The sequence below is a fragment of the Haliotis cracherodii genome, unplaced genomic scaffold (genome assembly GCF_022045235.1).
Source record: "Haliotis cracherodii isolate W230 unplaced genomic scaffold, xgHalCrac1.p SCAF_3, whole genome shotgun sequence".
In the NCBI taxonomy this organism is placed as follows: domain Eukaryota; kingdom Metazoa; phylum Mollusca; class Gastropoda; order Lepetellida; family Haliotidae; genus Haliotis; species Haliotis cracherodii.
Genome location: NW_027266286.1, coordinates 57,890,852 through 57,916,249, shown reverse-complemented (window position 1 = coordinate 57,916,249; position 25,398 = coordinate 57,890,852). Strand labels below are relative to the sequence as shown.

At 42.4% G+C, this 25,398-nt stretch overlaps 32 non-coding genes across 32 annotated transcripts; 16 read left to right on the top strand and 16 right to left on the bottom strand.

The window, feature by feature from the left end:
* The first annotated feature begins 9,929 nt into the window (after positions 1-9,929).
* Trnag-ucc (transfer RNA glycine (anticodon UCC)) lies at positions 9,930-10,001 on the top strand. Its single transcript has one exon. It is a non-coding gene; the product is annotated as a tRNA-Gly (tRNA).
* Positions 10,002-10,516: 515 nt separating this feature from the next.
* Positions 10,517-10,587, bottom strand: Trnag-gcc (transfer RNA glycine (anticodon GCC)). The gene has a single exon. It is a non-coding gene; the product is annotated as a tRNA-Gly (tRNA).
* Positions 10,588-10,916: 329 nt separating this feature from the next.
* Positions 10,917-10,988, top strand: Trnag-ucc (transfer RNA glycine (anticodon UCC)). Its single transcript has one exon. It is a non-coding gene; the product is annotated as a tRNA-Gly (tRNA).
* Positions 10,989-11,503: 515 nt separating this feature from the next.
* On the bottom strand, positions 11,504-11,574 carry Trnag-gcc (transfer RNA glycine (anticodon GCC)). The gene has a single exon. It is a non-coding gene; the product is annotated as a tRNA-Gly (tRNA).
* A 329-nt stretch (positions 11,575-11,903) lies between these two features.
* Positions 11,904-11,975, top strand: Trnag-ucc (transfer RNA glycine (anticodon UCC)). The gene has a single exon. It is a non-coding gene; the product is annotated as a tRNA-Gly (tRNA).
* A 515-nt stretch (positions 11,976-12,490) lies between these two features.
* Trnag-gcc (transfer RNA glycine (anticodon GCC)) lies at positions 12,491-12,561 on the bottom strand. The gene has a single exon. It is a non-coding gene; the product is annotated as a tRNA-Gly (tRNA).
* A 329-nt stretch (positions 12,562-12,890) lies between these two features.
* On the top strand, positions 12,891-12,962 carry Trnag-ucc (transfer RNA glycine (anticodon UCC)). Its single transcript has one exon. It is a non-coding gene; the product is annotated as a tRNA-Gly (tRNA).
* A 515-nt stretch (positions 12,963-13,477) lies between these two features.
* Trnag-gcc (transfer RNA glycine (anticodon GCC)) lies at positions 13,478-13,548 on the bottom strand. Its single transcript has one exon. It is a non-coding gene; the product is annotated as a tRNA-Gly (tRNA).
* A 329-nt stretch (positions 13,549-13,877) lies between these two features.
* On the top strand, positions 13,878-13,949 carry Trnag-ucc (transfer RNA glycine (anticodon UCC)). Its single transcript has one exon. It is a non-coding gene; the product is annotated as a tRNA-Gly (tRNA).
* Positions 13,950-14,463: 514 nt separating this feature from the next.
* Trnag-gcc (transfer RNA glycine (anticodon GCC)) lies at positions 14,464-14,534 on the bottom strand. Its single transcript has one exon. It is a non-coding gene; the product is annotated as a tRNA-Gly (tRNA).
* A 330-nt stretch (positions 14,535-14,864) lies between these two features.
* Positions 14,865-14,937, top strand: Trnag-ucc (transfer RNA glycine (anticodon UCC)). The gene has a single exon. It is a non-coding gene; the product is annotated as a tRNA-Gly (tRNA).
* A 515-nt stretch (positions 14,938-15,452) lies between these two features.
* Positions 15,453-15,523, bottom strand: Trnag-gcc (transfer RNA glycine (anticodon GCC)). Its single transcript has one exon. It is a non-coding gene; the product is annotated as a tRNA-Gly (tRNA).
* Positions 15,524-15,852: 329 nt separating this feature from the next.
* Positions 15,853-15,925, top strand: Trnag-ucc (transfer RNA glycine (anticodon UCC)). Its single transcript has one exon. It is a non-coding gene; the product is annotated as a tRNA-Gly (tRNA).
* A 514-nt stretch (positions 15,926-16,439) lies between these two features.
* Positions 16,440-16,510, bottom strand: Trnag-gcc (transfer RNA glycine (anticodon GCC)). The gene has a single exon. It is a non-coding gene; the product is annotated as a tRNA-Gly (tRNA).
* Positions 16,511-16,839: 329 nt separating this feature from the next.
* On the top strand, positions 16,840-16,911 carry Trnag-ucc (transfer RNA glycine (anticodon UCC)). The gene has a single exon. It is a non-coding gene; the product is annotated as a tRNA-Gly (tRNA).
* Positions 16,912-17,425: 514 nt separating this feature from the next.
* Positions 17,426-17,496, bottom strand: Trnag-gcc (transfer RNA glycine (anticodon GCC)). Its single transcript has one exon. It is a non-coding gene; the product is annotated as a tRNA-Gly (tRNA).
* Positions 17,497-17,825: 329 nt separating this feature from the next.
* On the top strand, positions 17,826-17,897 carry Trnag-ucc (transfer RNA glycine (anticodon UCC)). The gene has a single exon. It is a non-coding gene; the product is annotated as a tRNA-Gly (tRNA).
* Positions 17,898-18,408: 511 nt separating this feature from the next.
* On the bottom strand, positions 18,409-18,479 carry Trnag-gcc (transfer RNA glycine (anticodon GCC)). Its single transcript has one exon. It is a non-coding gene; the product is annotated as a tRNA-Gly (tRNA).
* Positions 18,480-18,808: 329 nt separating this feature from the next.
* On the top strand, positions 18,809-18,880 carry Trnag-ucc (transfer RNA glycine (anticodon UCC)). Its single transcript has one exon. It is a non-coding gene; the product is annotated as a tRNA-Gly (tRNA).
* A 515-nt stretch (positions 18,881-19,395) lies between these two features.
* On the bottom strand, positions 19,396-19,466 carry Trnag-gcc (transfer RNA glycine (anticodon GCC)). Its single transcript has one exon. It is a non-coding gene; the product is annotated as a tRNA-Gly (tRNA).
* A 334-nt stretch (positions 19,467-19,800) lies between these two features.
* Positions 19,801-19,872, top strand: Trnag-ucc (transfer RNA glycine (anticodon UCC)). Its single transcript has one exon. It is a non-coding gene; the product is annotated as a tRNA-Gly (tRNA).
* A 515-nt stretch (positions 19,873-20,387) lies between these two features.
* Positions 20,388-20,458, bottom strand: Trnag-gcc (transfer RNA glycine (anticodon GCC)). The gene has a single exon. It is a non-coding gene; the product is annotated as a tRNA-Gly (tRNA).
* A 329-nt stretch (positions 20,459-20,787) lies between these two features.
* On the top strand, positions 20,788-20,859 carry Trnag-ucc (transfer RNA glycine (anticodon UCC)). Its single transcript has one exon. It is a non-coding gene; the product is annotated as a tRNA-Gly (tRNA).
* A 515-nt stretch (positions 20,860-21,374) lies between these two features.
* On the bottom strand, positions 21,375-21,445 carry Trnag-gcc (transfer RNA glycine (anticodon GCC)). The gene has a single exon. It is a non-coding gene; the product is annotated as a tRNA-Gly (tRNA).
* A 329-nt stretch (positions 21,446-21,774) lies between these two features.
* Positions 21,775-21,846, top strand: Trnag-ucc (transfer RNA glycine (anticodon UCC)). The gene has a single exon. It is a non-coding gene; the product is annotated as a tRNA-Gly (tRNA).
* Positions 21,847-22,361: 515 nt separating this feature from the next.
* Trnag-gcc (transfer RNA glycine (anticodon GCC)) lies at positions 22,362-22,432 on the bottom strand. The gene has a single exon. It is a non-coding gene; the product is annotated as a tRNA-Gly (tRNA).
* Positions 22,433-22,761: 329 nt separating this feature from the next.
* On the top strand, positions 22,762-22,833 carry Trnag-ucc (transfer RNA glycine (anticodon UCC)). The gene has a single exon. It is a non-coding gene; the product is annotated as a tRNA-Gly (tRNA).
* A 515-nt stretch (positions 22,834-23,348) lies between these two features.
* On the bottom strand, positions 23,349-23,419 carry Trnag-gcc (transfer RNA glycine (anticodon GCC)). The gene has a single exon. It is a non-coding gene; the product is annotated as a tRNA-Gly (tRNA).
* A 329-nt stretch (positions 23,420-23,748) lies between these two features.
* On the top strand, positions 23,749-23,820 carry Trnag-ucc (transfer RNA glycine (anticodon UCC)). The gene has a single exon. It is a non-coding gene; the product is annotated as a tRNA-Gly (tRNA).
* A 515-nt stretch (positions 23,821-24,335) lies between these two features.
* On the bottom strand, positions 24,336-24,406 carry Trnag-gcc (transfer RNA glycine (anticodon GCC)). The gene has a single exon. It is a non-coding gene; the product is annotated as a tRNA-Gly (tRNA).
* A 329-nt stretch (positions 24,407-24,735) lies between these two features.
* Positions 24,736-24,807, top strand: Trnag-ucc (transfer RNA glycine (anticodon UCC)). The gene has a single exon. It is a non-coding gene; the product is annotated as a tRNA-Gly (tRNA).
* A 514-nt stretch (positions 24,808-25,321) lies between these two features.
* Positions 25,322-25,392, bottom strand: Trnag-gcc (transfer RNA glycine (anticodon GCC)). The gene has a single exon. It is a non-coding gene; the product is annotated as a tRNA-Gly (tRNA).
* Between the last annotated feature and the right edge of the window lie 6 nt (positions 25,393-25,398).

The following is a 25,398-nucleotide window of genomic DNA, read 5'->3' as shown; positions in this document are numbered from 1 at the left end:
CAGTAGACATACATGCACTTGCTGAGAACAATAAACACACATGCACGTGCTGGGAACAGTAGACATACATGCACTTGCTGAGAACAATAAACACACATGCACGTGCTGGGTACAGTAGACATACATGCACTTGCTGAGAACAATAAACACACATGCACGTGCTGGGTACAGTAGACATACATGCACTTGCTGAGAACAATAAACACACATGCACGTGCTGGGTACAGTAGACACGCACACATTCACATTATGGGGAACAGTAGACAGATTTGGTGAACGAGAAATAGCTTCTTTGTGTGGCATTTAGAAGTTGGAGAGCTAAGTAAGCAAATGTTCATCTATATATCATATCCTTACTCTGAACGAGAAAAGATGCAACTACAAGGAAGGATATACTTATCAATAATGAACGAGTGAAACGGGCAAGAAACAGTATGTGTCAAATTAACCTTTCCCGGAACGGACGTCTAACATCAATCATATTTTTCATGAGACGGACAAAATGGAAATGAAACGGAGTTACAAGGCTATACATATGACAAGTGAAGGTAATCGTATACTTCACATGACACAGTCTGTCTGATGTTTTGGGTCGGATGTAAATGTGATGAGACACTGCCAGACAATGAGACACTGCCAGACAATGAGGCACTGTCAGACAATGAGACACTACAAGACAATGACACACTGTAAGACAATGAGACACTGCCAGACAATGAGACACTGTCAGACAATGAGACACTACAAGAAAATGAGACACTGTAAGACAATGAGACACTATAAGACAAGGGGACACTGTCAAAGAATGAAACACTTTCAGACGATGAGACACTGTCGAACAAGAAATTACTGTGACGATGAGACACTGTATGACAATGATCCACTGTAAGACAATGATACACTGCATGGCAATGATCCAATGTAAGACAATGAGACACTGCATGACAATGATCCAATACAAGACAATGATACACTGCATGGCAATGATCCACTACGAGACAACAATGAGACACTGCATGCCAATGATCCAGTGCAAGACAATGAGACACTGTATGACAATGAGACACAACAAGGCAATGAGACACTGTATGACAAGGTCCACGGCAAGACCATATAGGTCAATAGTTATACTTTAGGGGCATATGACTACACCAAATAGGTCTCTAGTTGTACTTAAGGGGCATATGACTATACCATATAGGTCTCTAGTCGTACTTAAGGGGCATAGGACTATACCATATAGGTCTCTAGTTGTACTTTAGGGGCATATGACTACACCAAATAGGTCTCTAGTTGTACTTAAGGGGCATATGACTATACCATATATGTCTCTAGTCGTACTTAAGGGGCATAGGACTATACCATATAGGTCTCTAGTTGTACTTTAGGGGCATAGGACTATACCATATAGGTCTCTAGTTGTACTTAAGGGGCATAGGACTATACCATATATGTCTCTAGTTGTACTTAAGGGGCATAGGACTATACTATGTAGGTCTCTAGTCGTACTTAAGGGGCATAGGACTATACCATACAGGTCTCTAGTTGTACTTAAGGGGCATATGACTATACCATACAGGTCTCTAGTTGTACTTAAGGGGCATATGACTATACCATATAGGTCTCTAGTCGTACTTAAGGGGCATAGGACTATACCATATAGGTATCTAGTTGTACTTAAGGGGCATATGACTATACCATATAGGTCTCTAGTTGTACTTAAGGGACATATGACTATGCCATATATGTCTCTAGTTGTACTTTAGGGGCATATGACTATACCATATAGGTCTCTAGTTGTACTTTAGGGGCATATGCCTATACCATATATGTCTCTAGTTGTACTTTAGGGGCATATGACTATACCATATAGGTCTCTAGTTATACTTTTGGGGCATATGGCAAAACCATGTAGGTAACTAGTTGAACTTTAGGGGCATATGACTATACTATATAGGTATCTAGTCGTACTTAAGGGGCATATGACTATACCATATAGGTCTCTAGTTGTCACTATCACAACTCTACAACCCATTCTAACGAACGAAGTGAAGAAATGCACATCCACTATCGTAGTATCGACTCGAACCGTGTCTGGACTGACAGTTACAGTCTACAGCAATCAATGAATATATCTTAGTATTTATTTGACACATCTTTATAATCACCTTTCATTGATCGGCCAACTGATCAGTCATGACTAACACTTATATCCGCCACAAGTTCATCAACAACTTCAAAAATCTCTCCCGTCACGTTTATAGTGTCGGCCATTTTAACGTCTTGCACTTGATGTAAATGTATTACGACGCGCTGTCATTGTGAGTGACTTACTGAGGTAGTGGCCGCCTCCGTGGTCTTGTGGTAGAGCGTCCGCCCGGAGAGCGGAAGGTCCGGGGTTCGATCCCCCGCGTCATACCAAAAGACGTTAAAAGATGGTACTTGTTGTTACCCTGTCTGGCGCTCGGCATTAAGGGGTCTAAAACAAGGACTGGTCGGCTCGGAGTCAGTATACTGTGTCTGAGTGGGGTATTCATGTTAAACATGTATCTCAGTGAGCTAGCAGTATAAATCGGCATCAGTCCGGACTAGTACAAGCAGCAACAAACAAACACACACACGTGCATGCACGTAGCTTTATAAGTGCAATAATCTTGGACGCGACGTTAAACCCAATTTCACCTCACCTTACCTTACTGAGGTCGTTCTTAACTTTCGCACTCAATGAGCATATTATTGGAATATATTTCAGGTAAACAAACTACAACAGCTGTTCTTGTAAAGCAAGTTGAGCATACATACGCTCATGTCACCTCTCGTTTTGGGGAACCACGTTATTCCGCGCTACCGCAGGTTGTTGTATGGTTGTCAGTGTGAACTTGAAGTCACAAGTGTAGATCTAGGTCAACATCCTTTGATGTATAAACTAGTGACATAAAAAAAATATAAGCATTGGCTTTGACTTTGTGTTAGTTAATTGGAGCTTGAACATTCATACTCCAATGGACTCACACAAAACGAAAGTCACTTGTTAACGATTCCGTGTTGTTCACTATCGGTCGCTCGTCTACAACGGTGGAGACATGGGTTCGCAGTGCACTACACCTGATTGTTTGATTGTTTGTTTATTGTTTAACTCCGCACATATGATCAGCAATATACCAGCTATATGACGGCAGGCTCTAAATAATCGAGTCTGGATCAGACAATCCAGTGATTGATATCACGAACATCAATCCACGCAATTGGGATACGATGACATGCATCAACCACACGATCCCGTTAGTCGCCTCTTACGATATGCATAGTCGCCTTTTATGGCAAGCATGGGTTGCTGAAGACCGTTTCTACCCCGGGTCTTCACGGGTCTACACCTGATTATGCATTGCAAGTCTCAGGAAGTCTCAATTTCCTTTTAATATATCAATAAAAATATTGATATTATTTACGTTTTTGGTGTGATAGTGATAGAAAATTGCAAAAAAAACCATTTCAAGATATTATTCGGTGATATTGAGTGTCGATTAATTCATATCTAAACTAGCATGTAACAATGGCGAAAACATCGAATTCTAAATATGTATATCTTAATTTTACTTTAAGATATCTGTCATTTCAAGTGAAACCTATTGATTATTTGACGAAATCCTGTTACAAACCGATTTATCGCTAAGCAAACCCTGGGCGTCTTATTCGTGTCAACGGTCCATCAATACATTGTGCTACAGCCTTTCTGTTAGACTAGACTATGTGGAAACAGTTTCAGATATGTCCCCCAGGGTAATTAGTTTGTCAGAAGACAATGAAAACTTAACCGTTCTAAAAATATGCGCGACAGTTCTATTTCCAGGTTGTGAATGGCCATTGTTTGTAGCCCGTCGTAATCCTGGCACAGACAGCGAGGGGTTGTTCCTACGTTCTGGGTCCATTCCGAATTGACATTGGCGAGCTGTGTATCCTGAATCAATTCCACTGTTGACTGCCAGGAGTCAGCTTTTACTGGACACACACACCAGTCGACCTGGGAGGAAGTGGCGGGAGGGGGACAGGTGTAGGGGTCATGCGGGGATATCGGACAGAGCACTCGAGCGTACTCTCGGGCTAAACCGGGCCCACTGGTGCCAACAGCGATAATGTTCGACTAACACCTAGTGTATGAAATGAAGTGTTCTTAAAGTGAAGTTATAGAATATAATAAAAAGGAGCTCAGAGATTTTCTTCATTTTCAGACACTGGAGTAATGTAGACTTGCCAAATATCATAGACTTGTATGGGTTGTATTGGATATATTTCTTTAAAGGTCTGTATGACAGTACGGTTAATGGCCCGGCGTGGGAGAATGCCTTACGGTCACTCTTCGGCAATAGTAGAGGTGTATAAGTTTCTGATTATATACATCAATAATGTTCAGTTATGGAATTGAGTGAACGGGTGAGTTGGGTTTTAACGCAGCTTTTAACATTATTCCAGTTATATCGCAGCGTGTCAGCTTAATGTGGGAGGAAAGCCCGAAGTGAAGCAGGTCTCACGAGCACGGGTATGGTGCTGACAAACCTAGAAACATAATCGGGGCGACCCGGGATTCGAACCCACAACCATAGGTTTCTGCGCGTATCCCATTTGCGTGGACCGATGTTCATGATGTCAATCACTGTATCGTCTGGTCGATGCTGGTGAGGACAACTAGCATACAACGGCCATCGGGTAGTCGTAGTTTCGATCTAGCCGTTGAAGCACCATTTTATTTGTCTGATAACTCAGTTATGATGCATAATGTATATCAGTCTACCGGCGCATTCATTCCTAATGGCTGGTCAATGCCTCCGTTTTACACCTGGTACCTATAACAAACACAATACATTAGGCTGGCAAGCGTAAGGGTCCCTTTCACCTTGGTTTGAACTGAGCCAACACAAAGTTTATGTCACAGATCCATGAAAAATATAACACTGGAGGCCAATGTGTGTTGAAGATCAGTGAAATCCTGATTATACTGTCTAGAAAACATTGCAACTCATGTACTATTTGAACCCTAGGATAAATAGTAAAACGGGCTCCTACTTTTTAATCATTAAAACGGTTTTATGAATAGCACCTTGCCAACCTAAGCGTATATGTTACATGGGGTTAGTGATGTACATTGGCAAGTAAAGTGTGGTAAAGCCTTCAGTCGTGAACTCACCTGTGCGGGAGGGGTAATCAGTTATCGATGAATGTGTAAAGTGGGGGTAGCTGACATGAGGTGGTCGTATATCCTCTGACGCATACACGTACAGATCCACGAAACAGCGCTCTGTACAGAGATCTACGCAACAACCCTTTGTACTTAGATCTCCGGAACAACACTCTGTACTTAGATCTCCGGAACAACGCTCTGTACTTAGATCTACGCAACAACCCTTTGTACTTAGATCTCCGGAACAACACTCTGTACTTAGATCTCCGGAACAACGCTCTGTACTTAGATCTACGCAACAACCCTTTGTACTTAGATCTCCGGAACAACACTCTGTACTTAGATCTCCGGAACAACGCTCTGTACTTAGATCTCCGGAACAACCCTCTGTACTTAGATCTCCGAAACAACCCTCTGTACTTAGATCTCCGGAACAACACTCTGTACTTAGATCTCCGGAACAACACTCTGTACTTAGATCTCCGGAACAACACTCTGTACTTACATCTCCGAAACAACACTCTGTACTTAGATCTCCGAAACAACCCTCTGTACCCTCTGTACTAACCCACACCAGAAGTGACGAGAGCTGCCGGTAGCGGTATTCTACCACACACCAGGAGTGACGATCTTAGATGTTACGTACATGGCGCTACTGGGACAGAGTGATGTACTTTGTATCTACGTACACTTAGGTCTTACGTACATGGCGCTACTGGGACAGAGTGATGTACTTTGTATCTACGTACACTTTGATCTTACGTACATGGCGCTACTGGGACAGAGTGATGTACTTTGTATCTACGTACACTTAGGGCTTACGTACATAGCGCTACTGGGACAGAGTGATGTACTTTGTATCTACGTACACTTTGATCTTACGTACATGGCGCTACTGGGACAGAGTGATGTACTTTGTATCTACGTACACTTAGGGCTTACGTACATGGCGCTACTGGGACAGAGTGGTGTACTTTGTATCTACGTACACTTAGGGCTTACGTACATGGCGCTACTGGGACAGAGTGATGTACTTAGGTCTTACGTACATGGCATACCTGGCATACATAAGTAGAATAAGTAAATGGTTTACCTGGCATTCATTGGTAGTAAATTGTTTACCTGGCATTCATAGGTAGTAAATGGTTTACCTGGCCTGCATAGATAGTAAGTGCTTAACGAGGCAGACTGGGTGTTTGTGTTCTTGTTGACGGCTTAGAATGTGAGCTTAAGAAGAGGTCATACTTGAACATACTTGAGTCGTCTTCCGTCTTCCCGACTGCAGTCCCATCATGTTGCAGTGCATACCATCTTCTATCGGTCCTTGTTTAATGTAGCATGAAAGGACTATTGTCTGTAAGCTGCAGAGCTTGAAATTGCAAAGATGCTATTTGGTTTTGTTTCGATTGAACGTTTTCCTGTGTTTTCAGACGTGGCTCTACTGGTTCAATGCCATTACTGTGAGTTAGGGTAAGACGTACTCTCAGACAGGGCACGGGGGCGGGGTGAAACTTGAAGATTGAAAGTGAGATACATCATGGATTGGTACATCAACAACTAGCCAAAAATCCCAAAGTTGACATTGCTTTAACGTCAGAAGTCACTAAAAAAGAAAACCCAACCCGACAACGATCAATAGCTATCACTTACATTCAAACTACCTGGGACAGTTGGGTCCACTGATGGATCCAAGAATCTTATCCAAGAGCAAGAGGTGGTGCTTGATCGGATCCCGTCTCACATAGATATTCATGGTAATGAAAAAAAGCAGACACGTTGGGGGAGATAGCTCTAGACGAGGCAGAGATACAGCATTTTCCCCCTCAGTAAACTAGAAATAAAAAGCCAACTCAATGCCTCCATAGTCTAATGATGGCAAGCCCAGTGGGACACAAGAAAAATCGGCAGATGGCTATACAAAATTCAACCCAAGATCAACCAAAAGCCATACTCATACCCAGATGAAAGTAAAGTTGAAGTAGCCATCTCACGCATCAGACTCGGTCACTAAGGCACCATGACAACTTGCAATCAACCTGAAACCGTTTCTCACTTGCTGCTGAAATGTCAAGACCATCTCCAGCCCACGCTCGATTAAAACAAAAATTGCAGTGAGATCCTATGGCTCGCGTATTCGTTTCTTTAGCCAAGTTGAAATTACGCTCAAAATGTCAGACGTTACAAACCGTACCGTTTCTCCCGCTGCATGGCCGGCAATAGCCTTGCTCCAAGGCTGTAGTGAATGGTGAGACCATTGGCGTATAGTAATTTTATCCTTATAATAGGCAGGTCTATGTAAGTGAAAGAACGCCGGTCTCTTATAGGGGACAACTTGTCCTTATTATTTAGATAATAAAGAAATTATTATTTAGACCAATAATTATTACCTTAGAGACTTGTGCAAGTCTAGGCCGGCGAGGATGCGAGCTGAACACGAACAAGGACCATGCGATTTTGTTATCGTATAGGTGACGTGCGGCCTCAGATTTTTTAATGATCATTGATGGTCAAGCGATCAGCATGCTCTTCGGTTCGGTGCTCGTCAGCAAATGATAATAAAATTGCAACTTAAAATTACTTCAGTTTGTTTTCCTTTGTTTGGTTGTATTATCAACGTAAAAAACGGTGTTCTTGTGATCGATTTATGAACAGATGAATGTGACAATGAGTCAACAATCAACTAATCAAATGCTTAGTAACTGAGAATTTGCTCATTGTGCAGACATTAGAAAAATATGCAGCGATATCTTTTACACAAGGGGTAATTATAGCCTTTAAACCATGACTCCTTTGTGTTTGACCTGCATTAACTTACTGAATCGTTAGTTAAACACCACTTGGCAATGACGGGACATCTTTTTTTGTCACTAGGGGCGGTCGGGTAGCCTAGTGGTTAAAACGTTCGCTCGTCGCGCCGAAGACCCAGGGTTCGATTCCCGACATGGGTACAATGTGTGATGCCCATTTCTGGTCCCCCAGAATATTGCTAAAAGCGGCGTAAAACCATACTCACTTATTTTTTTGTCACTGTCAAGTTTTTGTATGATAGAACAATTTCACGAAAAACGTGTGTCGCTTCGAATGTCTGCCACGGGGATATAAAAGAATTGTTTTAATGAGCTTAATAGCTAAATATTCACTTACATCAGGACAAATAGTTTATCCATTTATGAACGGCGAAATATGTGTTTCATGCAGTACGTGTTATGTTATTCTATGCATTGTACGTACGTGTGATTTGGTAGCTTTTCGTTCAAAGAAACGAACAGATGCAAATGAAATTACAGGACTGTGTTTGCCCATAATAGGCCCATCGTTGTGATTACGTGATTGCTAAATATGCTGGAGTTGGTCCTATATGAATTGTGTACTTGCCCGGGACATGTATTTCAAAACCCGAGCCGCCAATGAGCGAGGCGCGCTCAAAAGAGTACCCACCTAGTGTTCTCACAGTTCAGCATAGAGATTTTGACTATGTTCCAAAATACAACGTTTTTGAAACATTTTAGGTACTAGGGTTCTTTGTATGGTGGACATGGTTTAAGTTTGGCGCCTTTGACCATTTCAATGATCAGACACGAGGTCCTCGTGCGCTATCCAAAACAATGTATCCATGTGTGGCAATAAGGTTTCCGTAGTGACTAGCGACCACTTCCTACCACGAAACTATTACACGACCCTCACTTGTAGACTGTCAGTGCGATAAGCGGAATTTAGGTCAGTAGATAGATTTTAATATTTACCTATACATATTTAAACTCGGAATCAAACTCTCGGGCACAATATCAATTTGCCTCTGTTTTTCAAAAAAATAAAATTGTACGTACAGTTTCTACTATACCAAATCTAAATAAGTTGTCAGACAGCAGCTCCGAGAATCAATTGTCAGACAGCCGCTTTCGTAGAGAAGATTGAGTGTCGATTGAAAAATCTGGAAACTGTGATTGGAGGATATTGTGTTAGATGTTTTTGGTTTGTTGTAAATGTACATCCGTTCACTAATTAACACTGACCTTGTTTTTTTAAAATATAAAGCGGACGTCTTTAATTAACGTATTCTGAATGTGACCGCTGATATTTTCAAGCAGTTGACATTTGGTGCTGAACTGGGGTTGGTGTGGTCAGCTTCCAATGCTCCACAAGGGAACCTGCAAAACTGGCTAATATTTGTGATTTATTGCAGCTTTGTTGCCATTTCATTCAAAATACAACGTTACCAAAAAGCTCTATGGGAAAATGGTTGGCTGTGTGTAACTTGAGTGTTGTCCAACAATGGGCGACGACTGAATCATGGAGAATGTAAAGATTTTATCGGCGCTTCTTTCACCCGATAGTCAACGGCAGCTGAAGTCTTATTTCATTCCACTTAATACGCTATTTAATGAAATATTGTGACATATATTCTACCACTAGACCACCGATGCTTCACACTCACCGCCTCGTTTCTAAGCTTCTCACTCCTTAGGCAAGAAAGAAGCTGAAAAGAAGGAAGTATTCAAGTGACGTATACATTTGCTCCATATGGATGCAACTGCAGTGTCATATGCATTTAAATAGAATTATTTTTTTTCACTACACTGTACATTGCAGACCCGTGTCGCATATCAAGTCAAGAATACATTTAAACATTTTTTTTTTAATAAAAATGATTTTGCGACGTAAGCAATTTCGTTTAAAGGCGTGCCTCCAGGCGTGGTCAATCAATCAGAGAAATTCATTAAGTTGTCTTTTCCGGCTATGCACCACATGGACAGCGTCGGTGGTGTAAAGGTTAGCATGGTTGCCTTCCAAGCAGTCGATCCGGGTTCGATTCCCGGCCGACGCATCTTTTTATTTCAGTAGGGACTGGGAATGAGAAATGTAACTTCACAGTCCGTCGGTGAAAAGTACAAATGGCACCCTCCAATGATAAATACGCACCGTGTTGGTGTGTGTACATTCTGTTGACACTTTCTATTTCTTTTCAATCACGCTATTAAATGAAATATTGTGAGTAATCGAACGTAGAACCAGCCATATTATTGCTTAATTGATAGCCCGACACTGTCAATGTAGTTTGCAGATAAGCACCGATTCATGTACAGAACAATGCTAAAATTCACAGCACATCCCACCCGTAGAAGTCCTTCAAATAGAGTCATGTAAATGCATACGTATTATCATTCCAACAGGCAAATGACTATTTTGGGACCCGTTCGTGACCTCACAATGGCACGACGTCATAGAAACGTGACATCACTGACAACAATCGCATTGCGTCACAGATTGAACACAGCTTTCTGGAGACGCGCTTTTTGAGAGTGTCTATTCCTTTTGTTGGCAAGAGGCACAAAAACAATGTGCATCGACCGGGAATCGAACCCGGGTCACCCGCGTGGCAGGCGAGTATTCTACCACTAGACCACCGATGCTTCACACTCACCGCCTCGTTTCTAAGCTTCTCACTCCTTAGGCAAGAAAGAAGCTGAAAAGAAGGAAGTATTCAAGTGACGTATACATTTGCTCCATATGGATGCAACTGCAGTGTCATATGCATTTAAATAGAATTATTTTTTTTCACTACACTGTACATTGCAGACCCGTGTCGCATATCAAGTCAAGAATACATTTAAACATTTTTTTTTTAATAAAAATGATTTTGCGACGTAAGCAATTTCGTTTAAAGGCGTGCCTCCAGGCGTGGTCAATCAATCAGAGAAATTCATTAAGTTGTCTTTTCCGGCTATGCACCACATGGACAGCGTCGGTGGTGTAAAGGTTAGCATGGTTGCCTTCCAAGCAGTCGATCCGGGTTCGATTCCCGGCCGACGCATCTTTTTATTTCAGTAGGGACTGGGAATGAGAAATGTAACTTCACAGTCCGTCGGTGAAAAGTACAAATGGCACCCTCCAATGATAAATACGCACCGTGTTGGTGTGTGTACATTCTGTTGACACTTTCTATTTCTTTTCAATCACGCTATTAAATGAAATATTGTGAGTAATCGAACGTAGAACCAGCCATATTATTGCTTAATTGATAGCCCGACACTGTCAATGTAGTTTGCAGATAAGCACCGATTCATGTACAGAACAATGCTAAAATTCACAGCACATCCCACCCGTAGAAGTCCTTCAAATAGAGTCATGTAAATGCATACGTATTATCATTCCAACAGGCAAATGACTATTTTGGGACCCGTTCGTGACCTCACAATGGCACGACGTCATAGAAACGTGACATCACTGACAACAATCGCATTGCGTCACAGATTGAACACAGCTTTCTGGAGACGCGCTTTTTGAGAGTGTCTATTCCTTTTGTTGGCAAGAGGCACAAAAACAATGTGCATCGACCGGGAATCGAACCCGGGTCACCCGCGTGGCAGGCGAGTATTCTACCACTAGACCACCGATGCTTCACACTCACCGCCTCGTTTCTAAGCTTCTCACTCCTTAGGCAAGAAAGAAGCTGAAAAGAAGGAAGTATTCAAGTGACGTATACATTTGCTCCATATGGATGCAACTGCAGTGTCATATGCATTTAAATAGAATTATTTTTTTTCACTACACTGTACATTGCAGACCCGTGTCGCATATCAAGTCAAGAATACATTTAAACATTTTTTTTTTAATAAAAATGATTTTGCGACGTAAGCAATTTCGTTTAAAGGCGTGCCTCCAGGCGTGGTCAATCAATCAGAGAAATTCATTAAGTTGTCTTTTCCGGCTATGCACCACATGGACAGCGTCGGTGGTGTAAAGGTTAGCATGGTTGCCTTCCAAGCAGTCGATCCGGGTTCGATTCCCGGCCGACGCATCTTTTTATTTCAGTAGGGACTGGGAATGAGAAATGTAACTTCACAGTCCGTCGGTGAAAAGTACAAATGGCACCCTCCAATGATAAATACGCACCGTGTTGGTGTGTGTACATTCTGTTGACACTTTCTATTTCTTTTCAATCACGCTATTAAATGAAATATTGTGAGTAATCGAACGTAGAACCAGCCATATTATTGCTTAATTGATAGCCCGACACTGTCAATGTAGTTTGCAGATAAGCACCGATTCATGTACAGAACAATGCTAAAATTCACAGCACATCCCACCCGTAGAAGTCCTTCAAATAGAGTCATGTAAATGCATACGTATTATCATTCCAACAGGCAAATGACTATTTTGGGACCCGTTCGTGACCTCACAATGGCACGACGTCATAGAAACGTGACATCACTGACAACAATCGCATTGCGTCACAGATTGAACACAGCTTTCTGGAGACGCGCTTTTTGAGAGTGTCTATTCCTTTTGTTGGCAAGAGGCACAAAAACAATGTGCATCGACCGGGAATCGAACCCGGGTCACCCGCGTGGCAGGCGAGTATTCTACCACTAGACCACCGATGCTTCACACTCACCGCCTCGTTTCTAAGCTTCTCACTCCTTAGGCAAGAAAGAAGCTGAAAAGAAGGAAGTATTCAAGTGACGTATACATTTGCTCCATATGGATGCAACTGCAGTGTCATATGCATTTAAATAGAATTATTTTTTTTCACTACACTGTACATTGCAGACCCGTGTCGCATATCAAGTCAAGAATACATTTAAACATTTTTTTTTTAATAAAAATGATTTTGCGACGTAAGCAATTTCGTTTAAAGGCGTGCCTCCAGGCGTGGTCAATCAATCAGAGAAATTCATTAAGTTGTCTTTTCCGGCTATGCACCACATGGACAGCGTCGGTGGTGTAAAGGTTAGCATGGTTGCCTTCCAAGCAGTCGATCCGGGTTCGATTCCCGGCCGACGCATCTTTTTATTTCAGTAGGGACTGGGAATGAGAAATGTAACTTCACAGTCCGTCGGTGAAAAGTACAAATGGCACCCTCCAATGATAAATACGCACCGTGTTGGTGTGTGTACATTCTGTTGACACTTTCTATTTCTTTTCAATCACGCTATTAAATGAAATATTGTGAGTAATCGAACGTAGAACCAGCCATATTATTGCTTAATTGATAGCCCGACACTGTCAATGTAGTTTGCAGATAAGCACCGATTCATGTACAGAACAATGCTAAAATTCACAGCACATCCCACCCGTAGAAGTCCTTCAAATAGAGTCATGTAAATGCATACGTATTATCATTCCAACAGGCAAATGACTATTTTGGGACCCGTTCGTGACCTCACAATGGCACGACGTCATAGAAACGTGACATCACTGACAACAATCGCATTGCGTCACAGATTGAACACAGCTTTCTGGAGACGCGCTTTTTGAGAGTGTCTATTCCTTTTGTTGGCAAGAGGCACAAAAACAATGTGCATCGACCGGGAATCGAACCCGGGTCACCCGCGTGGCAGGCGAGTATTCTACCACTAGACCACCGATGCTTCACACTCACCGCCTCGTTTCTAAGCTTCTCACTCCTTAGGCAAGAAAGAAGCTGAAAAGAAGGAAGTATTCAAGTGACGTATACATTTGCTCCATATGGATGCAACTGCAGTGTCATATGCATTTAAATAGAATTATTTTTTTTCACTACACTGTACATTGCAGACCCGTGTCGCATATCAAGTCAAGAATACATTTAAACATTTTTTTTTTAATAAAAATGATTTTGCGACGTAAGCAATTTCGTTTAAAGGCGTGCCTCCAGGCGTGGTCAATCAATCAGAGAAATTCATTAAGTTGTCTTTTCCGGCTATGCACCACATGGACAGCGTCGGTGGTGTAAAGGTTAGCATGGTTGCCTTCCAAGCAGTCGATCCGGGTTCGATTCCCGGCCGACGCATCTTTTTTTTCAGTAGGGACTGGGAATGAGAAATGTAACTTCACAGTCCGTCGGTGAAAGTACAAATGGCACCCTCCAATGATAAATACGCACCGTGTTGGTGTGTGTACATTCTGTTGACACTTTCTATTTCTTTTCAATCACGCTATTAAATGAAATATTGTGAGTAATCGAACGTAGAACCAGCCATATTATTGCTTAATTGATAGCCCGACACTGTCAATGTAGTTTGCAGATAAGCACCGATTCATGTACAGAACAATGCTAAAATTCACAGCACATCCCACCCGTAGAAGTCCTTCAAATAGAGTCATGTAAATGCATACGTATTATCATTCCAACAGGCAAATGACTATTTTGGGACCCGTTCGTGACCTCACAATGGCACGACGTCATAGAAACGTGACATCACTGACAACAATCGCATTGCGTCACAAGATTGAACACAGCTTTCTGGAGACGCGCTTTTTGAGAGTGTCTATTCCTTTTGTTGGCAAGAGGCACAAAAACAATGTGCATCGACCGGGAATCGAACCCGGGTCACCCGCGTGGCAGGCGAGTATTCTACCACTAGACCACCGATGCTTCACACTCACCGCCTCGTTTCTAAGCTTCTCACTCCTTAGGCAAGAAGAAGCTGAAAAGAAGGAAGTATTCAAGTGACGTATACATTTGCTCCATATGGATGCAACTGCAGTGTCATATGCATTTAAATAGAATTATTTTTTTTCACTACACTGTACATTGACAGACCCGTGTCGCATATCAAGTCAAGAATACATTTAAACATTTTTTTTTTAATAAAAATGATTTTGGCGACGTAAGCAATTTCGTTTAAAGGCGTGCCTCCAGGCGTGGTCAATCAATCAGAGAAATTCATTAAGTTGTCTTTTCCGGCTATGCACCACATGGACAGCGTCGGTGGTGTTAAAGGTTAGCATGGTTGCCTTCCAAGCAGTCGATCCGGGTTCGATTCCCGGCCGACGCATCTTTTTATTTCAGTAGGGACTGGGAATGAGAAATGTAACTTCACAGTCCGTCGGTGAAAAGTACAAATGGCACCCTCCAATGATAAATACGCACCGTGTTGGTGTGTGTACATTCTGTTGACACTTTCTATTTCTTTTCAATCACGCTATTAAATGAAATATTGTGAGTAATCGAACGTAGAACCAGCCATATTATTGCTTAATTGATAGCCCGACACTGTCAATGTAGTTTGCAGATAAGCACCGATTCATGTACAGAACAATGCTAAAATTCACAGCACATCCCACCCGTAGAAGTCCTTCAAATAGAGTCATGTAAATGCATACGTATTATCATTCCAACAGGCAAATGACTATTTTGGGACCCGTTCGTGACCTCACAATGGCACGACGTCATAGAAACGTGACATCACTGACAACAATCGCATTGCGTCACAGATTGAACACAGCTTTCTGGAGACGCGCTTTTTGAGAGTGTCTATTCCTTTTGTTGGCAAGAGGCACAAAAACAATGTGCATCGACCGGGAATCGAACCCGGGTCACCCGCGTGGCAGGCGAGTATTCTACCACTAGACCACCGATGCTTCACACTCACCGCCTCGTTTCTAAGCTTCTCACTCCTTAGGCAAGAAAGAAGCTGAAAAGAAGGAAGTATTCAAGTGACGTATACATTTGCTCCATATGGATGCAACTGCAGTGTCATATGCATTTAAATAGAATTATTTTTTTTCACTACACTGTACATTGCAGACCCTGTCGCATATCAAGTCAAGAATACATTTAAACATTTTTTTTTTTAATAAAAATGATTTTGCGACGTAAGCAATTTCGTTTAAAGGCGTGCCTCCAGGCGTGGTCAATCAATCAGAGAAATTCATTAAGTTGTCTTTTCCGGCTATGCACCACATGGACAGCGGTCGGTGGTGTAAAGGTTAGCATGGTTGCCTTCCAAGCAGTCGATCCGGGTTCGATTCCCGGCCGACGCATCTTTTTATTTCAGTAGGACTGGGAATGAGAAATGTAACTTCACAGTCCGTCGGTGAAAAGTACAAATGGCACCCTCCAATGATAAATACGCACCGTGTTGGTGTGTGTACATTCTGTTGACACTTTCTATTTCTTTTCAATCACGCTATTAAATGAAATATTGTGAGTAATCGAACGTAGAACCAGCCATATTATTGCTTAATTGATAGCCCGACACTGTCAATGTAGTTTGCAGATAAGCACCGATTCATGTACAGAACAATGCTAAAATTCACAGCACATCCCACCCGTAGAAGTCCTTCAAATAGAGTCATGTAAATGCATACGTATTATCATTCCAACAGGCAAATGACTATTTTGGGACCCGTTCGTGACCTCACAATGGCACGACGTCATAGAAACGTGACATCACTGACAACAATCGCATTGCGTCACAGATTGAACACAGCTTTCTGGAGACGCGCTTTTTGAGAGTGTCTATTCCTTTTGTTGGCAAGAGGCACAAAAACAATGTGCATCGACCGGGAATCGAACCCGGGTCACCCGCGTGGCAGGCGAGTATTCTACCACTAGACCACCGATGCTTCACACTCACCGCCTCGTTTCTAAGCTTCTCACTCCTTAGGCAAGAAAGAAGCTGAAAAGAAGGAAGTATTCAAGTGACGTATACATTTGCTCCATATGGATGCAACTGCAGTGTCATATGCATTTAAATAGAATTATTTTTTTTCACTACACTGTACATTGCAGACCCGTGTCGCATATCAAGTCAAGAATACATTTAAACATTTTTTTTTTAATAAAAATGATTTTGCGACGTAAGCAATTTCGTTTTAAGGCGTGCCTCCAGGCGTGGTCAATCAATCAGAGAAATTCATTAAGTTGTCTTTTCCGGCTATGCACCACATGGACAGCGTCGGTGGTGTAAAGGTTAGCATGGTTGCCTTCCAAGCAGTCGATCCGGGTTCGATTCCCGGCCGACGCATCTTTTTATTTCAGTAGGGACTGGGAATGAGAAATGTAACTTCACAGTCCGTCGGTGAAAAGTACAAATGGCACCCTCCAATGATAAATACGCACCGTGTTGGTGTGTGTACATTCTGTTGACACTTTCTATTTCTTTTCAATCACGCTATTAAATGAAATATTGTGAGTAATCGAACGTAGAACCAGCCATATTATTGCTTAATTGATAGCCCGACACTGTCAATGTAGTTTGCAGATAAGCACCGATTCATGTACAGAACAATGCTAAAATTCACAGCACATCCACCCGTAGAAGTCCTTCAAATAGAGTCATGTAAATGCATACGTATTATCATTCCAACAGGCAAATGACTATTTTGGGACCCGTTCGTGACCTCACAATGGCACGACGTCATAGAAACGTGACATCACTGACAACAATCGCATTGCGTCACAGATTGAACACAGCTTTCTGGAGACGCGCTTTTTGAGAGTGTCTATTCCTTTTGTTGGCAAGAGGCACAAAAACAATGTGCATCGACCGGGAATCGAACCCGGGTCACCCGCGTGGCAGGCGAGTATTCTACCACTAGACCACCGATGCTTCACACTCACCGCCTCGTTTCTAAGCTTCTCACTCCTTAGGCAAGAAAGAAGCTGAAAAGAAGGAAGTATTCAAGTGACGTATACATTTGCTCCATATGGATGCAACTGCAGTGTCATATGCATTTAAATAGAATTATTTTTTTTCACTACACTGTACATTGCAGACCCGTGTCGCATATCAAGTCAAGAATACATTTAAACATTTTTTTTTTAATAAAAATGATTTTGCGACGTAAGCAATTTCGTTTAAAGGCGTGCCTCCAGGCGTGGTCAATCAATCAGAGAAATTCATTAAGTTGTCTTTTCCGGCTATGCACCACATGGACAGCGTCGGTGGTGTAAAGGTTAGCATGGTTGCCTTCCAAGCAGTCGATCCGGGTTCGATTCCCGGCCGACGCATCTTTTTATTTCAGTAGGGACTGGGAATGAGAAATGTAACTTCACAGTCCGTCGGTGAAAAGTACAAATGGCACCCTCCAATGATAAATACGCACCGTGTTGGTGTGTGTACATTCTGTTGACACTTTCTATTTCTTTTCAATCACGCTATTAAATGAAATATTGTGAGTAATCGAACGTAGAACCAGCCATATTATTGCTTAATTGATAGCCCGACACTGTCAATGTAGTTTGCAGATAAGCACCGATTCATGTACAGAACAATGCTAAAATTCACAGCACATCCCACCCGTAGAAGTCCAATAGAGTCATGTAAATGCATACGTATTATCATTCCAACAGGCAGATGACTATTTTGGGACCCGTTTGTGACCTCACAATGGCACGACGTCATAGAAACGTGACATCACTGACAACAATCGCATTGCGTCACAGACTGAACACAGCTTTCTGGAGACGCGCTTTTTGAGAGTGTCTATTCCTTTTGTTGGCAAGAGGCACAAAAACAATGTGCATCGACCGGGAATCGAACCCGGGTCACCCGCGTGGCAGGCGAGTATTCTACCACTAGACCACCGATGCTTCACACTCACCGCCTCGTTTCTAAGCTTCTCACTCCTTAGGCAAGAAAGAAGCTGAAAAGAAGGAAGTATTCAAGTGACGTATACATTTGCTCCATATGGATGCAACTGCAGTGTCATATGCATTTAAATAGAATTATTTTTTTCCACTACACTGTACATTGCAGACCCGTGGCGCATATCAAGTCAAGAATACATTTAAACATTTTTTTTATAGTAAAAATGATTTTGCGACGTAAGCAATTTCGTTTAAAGGCGTGCCTCCAGGCATGGTCAATCAATCAGAGAAATTCATTAAGTTGTCTTTACCGGCTATGCACCACATGGACAGCGTCGGTGGTGTAAAGGTTAGCATGGTTGCCTTCCAAGCAGTCGATCCGGGTTCGATTCCCGGCCGACGCATCTTTTTATTTCAGTAGGGACTGGGATTGAGAAATGTAACTTCACAGTCCGTCGGTGAAAAGTACAAATGGCACCCTCCAATGATAAATACGCACCGTGTTGGTGTGTATACATTCTGTTGACACTTTCTATTTCTTTTCAATCACGCTATTAAATGAAATATTGTGAGTAATCGAACGTAGAACTAGCCCTATTATTGCTTAATTGATAGCCCGACACTGTCAATGTAGTTTGCAGATAAGCACCGATTCATGTACAGAACAATGCTAAAATTCACAGCACATCCCACCCTTAGAAGTCCTTCAAATAGAGTCATGTAAATGCATACGTATTATCATTCCAACAGGCAGATGACTATTTTGGGACCCGTTTGTGACCTCACAATGGCACGACGTCATAGAAACGTGACATCACTGACAACAATCGCATTGCGTCACAGACTGAACACAGCTTTCTGGAGACGCGCTTTTTGAGAGTGTCTATTCCTTTTGTTGGCAAGAGGCACAAAAACAATGTGCATCGACCGGGAATCGAACCCGGGTCACCCGCGTGGCAGGCGAGTATTCTACCACTAGACCACCGATGCTTCACACTCACCGCCTCGTTTCTAAGCTTCTCACTCCTTAGGCAAGAAAGAAGCTGAAAAGAAGGAAGTATTCAAGTGACGTATACATTTGCTCCATATGGATGCAACTGCAGTGTCATATGCATTTAAATAGAATTATTTTTTTCCACTACACTGTACATTGCAGACCCGTGGCGCATATCAAGTCAAGAATACATTTAAACATTTTTTTTATAGTAAAAATGATTTTGCGACGTAAGCGGATACTTATCACTTATCTACTACTCTCCAGGCGTGGTCAATCAATCAGAGAAATTCATTAAGTTGTCTTTTCCGGCTATGCACCACATGGACAGCGTCGGTGGTGTAAAGGTTAGCATGGTTGCCTTCCAAGCAGTCGATCCGGGTTCGATTCCCGGCCGACGCATCTTTTTATTTCAGTAGGGACTGGGAATGAGAAATGTAACTTCACAGTCCGTCGGTGAAAAGTACAAATGGCACCCTCCAATGATAAATACGCACCGTGTTGGTGTGTGTACATTCTGTTGACACTTTCTATTTCTTTTCAATCACGCTATTAAATGAAATATTGTGAGTAATCGAACGTAGAACCAGCCATATTATTGCTTAATTGATAGCCCGACACTGTCAATGTAGTTTGCAGATAAGCACCGATTCATGTACAGAACAATGCTAAAATTCACAGCACATCCCACCCGTAGAAGTCCTTCAAATAGAGTCATGTAAATGCATACGTATTATCATTCCAACAGGCAAATGACTATTTTGGGACCCGTTCGTGACCTCACAATGGCACGACGTCATAGAAACGTGACATCACTGACAACAATCGCATTGCGTCACAGATTGAACACAGCTTTCTGGAGACGCGCTTTTTGAGAGTGTCTATTCCTTTTGTTGGCAAGAGGCACAAAAACAATGTGCATCGACCGGGAATCGAACCCGGGTCACCCGCGTGGCAGGCGAGTATTCTACCACTAGACCACCGATGCTTCACACTCACCGCCTCGTTTCTAAGCTTCTCACTCCTTAGGCAAGAAAGAAGCTGAAAAGAAGGAAGTATTCAAGTGACGTATACATTTGCTCCATATGGATGCAACTGCAGTGTCATATGCATTTAAATAGAATTATTTTTTTTCACTACACTGTACATTGCAGACCCGTGTCGCATATCAAGTCAAGAATACATTTAAACATTTTTTTTTTAATAAAAATGATTTTGCGACGTAAGCAATTTCGTTTAAAGGCGTGCCTCCAGGCGTGGTCAATCAATCAGAGAAATTCATTAAGTTGTCTTTTCCGGCTATGCACCACATGGACAGCGTCGGTGGTGTAAAGGTTAGCATGGTTGCCTTCCAAGCAGTCGATCCGGGTTCGATTCCCGGCCGACGCATCTTTTTATTTCAGTAGGGACTGGGAATGAGAAATGTAACTTCACAGTCCGTCGGTGAAAAGTACAAATGGCACCCTCCAATGATAAATACGCACCGTGTTGGTGTGTGTACATTCTGTTGACACTTTCTATTTCTTTTCAATCACGCTATTAAATGAAATATTGTGAGTAATCGAACGTAGAACCAGCCATATTATTGCTTAATTGATAGCCCGACACTGTCAATGTAGTTTGCAGATAAGCACCGATTCATGTACAGAACAATGCTAAAATTCACAGCACATCCCACCCGTAGAAGTCCTTCAAATAGAGTCATGTAAATGCATACGTATTATCATTCCAACAGGCAAATGACTATTTTGGGACCCGTTCGTGACCTCACAATGGCACGACGTCATAGAAACGTGACATCACTGACAACAATCGCATTGCGTCACAGATTGAACACAGCTTTCTGGAGACGCGCTTTTTGAGAGTGTCTATTCCTTTTGTTGGCAAGAGGCACAAAAACAATGTGCATCGACCGGGAATCGAACCCGGGTCACCCGCGTGGCAGGCGAGTATTCTACCACTAGACCACCGATGCTTCACACTCACCGCCTCGTTTCTAAGCTTCTCACTCCTTAGGCAAGAAAGAAGCTGAAAAGAAGGAAGTATTCAAGTGACGTATACATTTGCTCCATATGGATGCAACTGCAGTGTCATATGCATTTAAATAGAATTATTTTTTTTCACTACACTGTACATTGCAGACCCGTGTCGCATATCAAGTCAAGAATACATTTAAACATTTTTTTTTTAATAAAAATGATTTTGCGACGTAAGCAATTTCGTTTAAAGGCGTGCCTCCAGGCGTGGTCAATCAATCAGAGAAATTCATTAAGTTGTCTTTTCCGGCTATGCACCACATGGACAGCGTCGGTGGTGTAAAGGTTAGCATGGTTGCCTTCCAAGCAGTCGATCCGGGTTCGATTCCCGGCCGACGCATCTTTTTATTTCAGTAGGGACTGGGAATGAGAAATGTAACTTCACAGTCCGTCGGTGAAAAGTACAAATGGCACCCTCCAATGATAAATACGCACCGTGTTGGTGTGTGTACATTCTGTTGACACTTTCTATTTCTTTTCAATCACGCTATTAAATGAAATATTGTGAGTAATCGAACGTAGAACCAGCCATATTATTGCTTAATTGATAGCCCGACACTGTCAATGTAGTTTGCAGATAAGCACCGATTCATGTACAGAACAATGCTAAAATTCACAGCACATCCCACCCGTAGAAGTCCTTCAAATAGAGTCATGTAAATGCATACGTATTATCATTCCAACAGGCAAATGACTATTTTGGGACCCGTTCGTGACCTCACAATGGCACGACGTCATAGAAACGTGACATCACTGACAACAATCGCATTGCGTCACAGATTGAACACAGCTTTCTGGAGACGCGCTTTTTGAGAGTGTCTATTCCTTTTGTTGGCAAGAGGCACAAAAACAATGTGCATCGACCGGGAATCGAACCCGGGTCACCCGCGTGGCAGGCGAGTATTCTACCACTAGACCACCGATGCTTCACACTCACCGCCTCGTTTCTAAGCTTCTCACTCCTTAGGCAAGAAAGAAGCTGAAAAGAAGGAAGTATTCAAGTGACGTATACATTTGCTCCATATGGATGCAACTGCAGTGTCATATGCATTTAAATAGAATTATTTTTTTTCACTACACTGTACATTGCAGACCCGTGTCGCATATCAAGTCAAGAATACATTTAAACATTTTTTTTTTAATAAAAATGATTTTGCGACGTAAGCAATTTCGTTTAAAGGCGTGCCTCCAGGCGTGGTCAATCAATCAGAGAAATTCATTAAGTTGTCTTTTCCGGCTATGCACCACATGGACAGCGTCGGTGGTGTAAAGGTTAGCATGGTTGCCTTCCAAGCAGTCGATCCGGGTTCGATTCCCGGCCGACGCATCTTTTTATTTCAGTAGGGACTGGGAATGAGAAATGTAACTTCACAGTCCGTCGGTGAAAAGTACAAATGGCACCCTCCAATGATAAATACGCACCGTGTTGGTGTGTGTACATTCTGTTGACACTTTCTATTTCTTTTCAATCACGCTATTAAATGAAATATTGTGAGTAATCGAACGTAGAACCAGCCATATTATTGCTTAATTGATAGCCCGACACTGTCAATGTAGTTTGCAGATAAGCACCGATTCATGTACAGAACAATGCTAAAATTCACAGCACATCCCACCCGTAGAAGTCCTTCAAATAGAGTCATGTAAATGCATACGTATTATCATTCCAACAGGCAAATGACTATTTTGGGACCCGTTCGTGACCTCACAATGGCACGACGTCATAGAAACGTGACATCACTGACAACAATCGCATTGCGTCACAGATTGAACACAGCTTTCTGGAGACGCGCTTTTTGAGAGTGTCTATTCCTTTTGTTGGCAAGAGGCACAAAAACAATGTGCATCGACCGGGAATCGAACCCGGGTCACCCGCGTGGCAGGCGAGTATTCTACCACTAGACCACCGATGCTTCACACTCACCGCCTCGTTTCTAAGCTTCTCACTCCTTAGGCAAGAAAGAAGCTGAAAAGAAGGAAGTATTCAAGTGACGTATACATTTGCTCCATATGGATGCAACTGCAGTGTCATATGCATTTAAATAGAATTATTTTTTTTCACTACACTGTACATTGCAGACCCGTGTCGCATATCAAGTCAAGAATACATTTAAACATTTTTTTTTTAATAAAAATGATTTTGCGACGTAAGCAATTTCGTTTAAAGGCGTGCCTCCAGGCGTGGTCAATCAATCAGAGAAATTCATTAAGTTGTCTTTTCCGGCTATGCACCACATGGACAGCGTCGGTGGTGTAAAGGTTAGCATGGTTGCCTTCCAAGCAGTCGATCCGGGTTCGATTCCCGGCCGACGCATCTTTTTATTTCAGTAGGGACTGGGAATGAGAAATGTAACTTCACAGTCCGTCGGTGAAAAGTACAAATGGCACCCTCCAATGATAAATACGCACCGTGTTGGTGTGTGTACATTCTGTTGACACTTTCTATTTCTTTTCAATCACGCTATTAAATGAAATATTGTGAGTAATCGAACGTAGAACCAGCCATATTATTGCTTAATTGATAGCCCGACACTGTCAATGTAGTTTGCAGATAAGCACCGATTCATGTACAGAACAATGCTAAAATTCACAGCACATCCCACCCGTAGAAGTCCTTCAAATAGAGTCATGTAAATGCATACGTATTATCATTCCAACAGGCAAATGACTATTTTGGGACCCGTTCGTGACCTCACAATGGCACGACGTCATAGAAACGTGACATCACTGACAACAATCGCATTGCGTCACAGATTGAACACAGCTTTCTGGAGACGCGCTTTTTGAGAGTGTCTATTCCTTTTGTTGGCAAGAGGCACAAAAACAATGTGCATCGACCGGGAATCGAACCCGGGTCACCCGCGTGGCAGGCGAGTATTCTACCACTAGACCACCGATGCTTCACACTCACCGCCTCGTTTCTAAGCTTCTCACTCCTTAGGCAAGAAAGAAGCTGAAAAGAAGGAAGTATTCAAGTGACGTATACATTTGCTCCATATGGATGCAACTGCAGTGTCATATGCATTTAAATAGAATTATTTTTTTTCACTACACTGTACATTGCAGACCCGTGTCGCATATCAAGTCAAGAATACATTTAAACATTTTTTTTTTAATAAAAATGATTTTGCGACGTAAGCAATTTCGTTTAAAGGCGTGCCTCCAGGCGTGGTCAATCAATCAGAGAAATTCATTAAGTTGTCTTTTCCGGCTATGCACCACATGGACAGCGTCGGTGGTGTAAAGGTTAGCATGGTTGCCTTCCAAGCAGTCGATCCGGGTTCGATTCCCGGCCGACGCATCTTTTTATTTCAGTAGGGACTGGGAATGAGAATGTAACTTCACAGTCCGTCGGTGAAAAGTACAAATGGCACCCTCCAATGATAAATACGCACCGTGTTGGTGTGTGTACATTCTGTTGACACTTTCTATTTCTTTTCAATCACGCTATTAAATGAAATATTGTGAGTAATCGAACGTAGAACCAGCCATATTATTGCTTAATTGATAGCCCGACACTGTCAATGTAGTTTGCAGATAAGCACCGATTCATGTACAGAACAATGCTAAAATTCACAGCACATCCCACCCGTAGAAGTCCTTCAAATAGAGTCATGTAAATGCATACGTATTATCATTCCAACAGGCAAATGACTATTTTGGGACCCGTTCGTGACCTCACAATGGCACGACGTCATAGAAACGTGACATCACTGACAACAATCGCATTGCGTCACAGATTGAACACAGCTTTCTGGAGACGCGCTTTTTGAGAGTGTCTATTCCTTTTGTTGGCAAGAGGCACAAAAACAATGTGCATCGACCGGGAATCGAACCCGGGTCACCCGCGTGGCAGGCGAGTATTCTACCACTAGACCACCGATGCTTCACA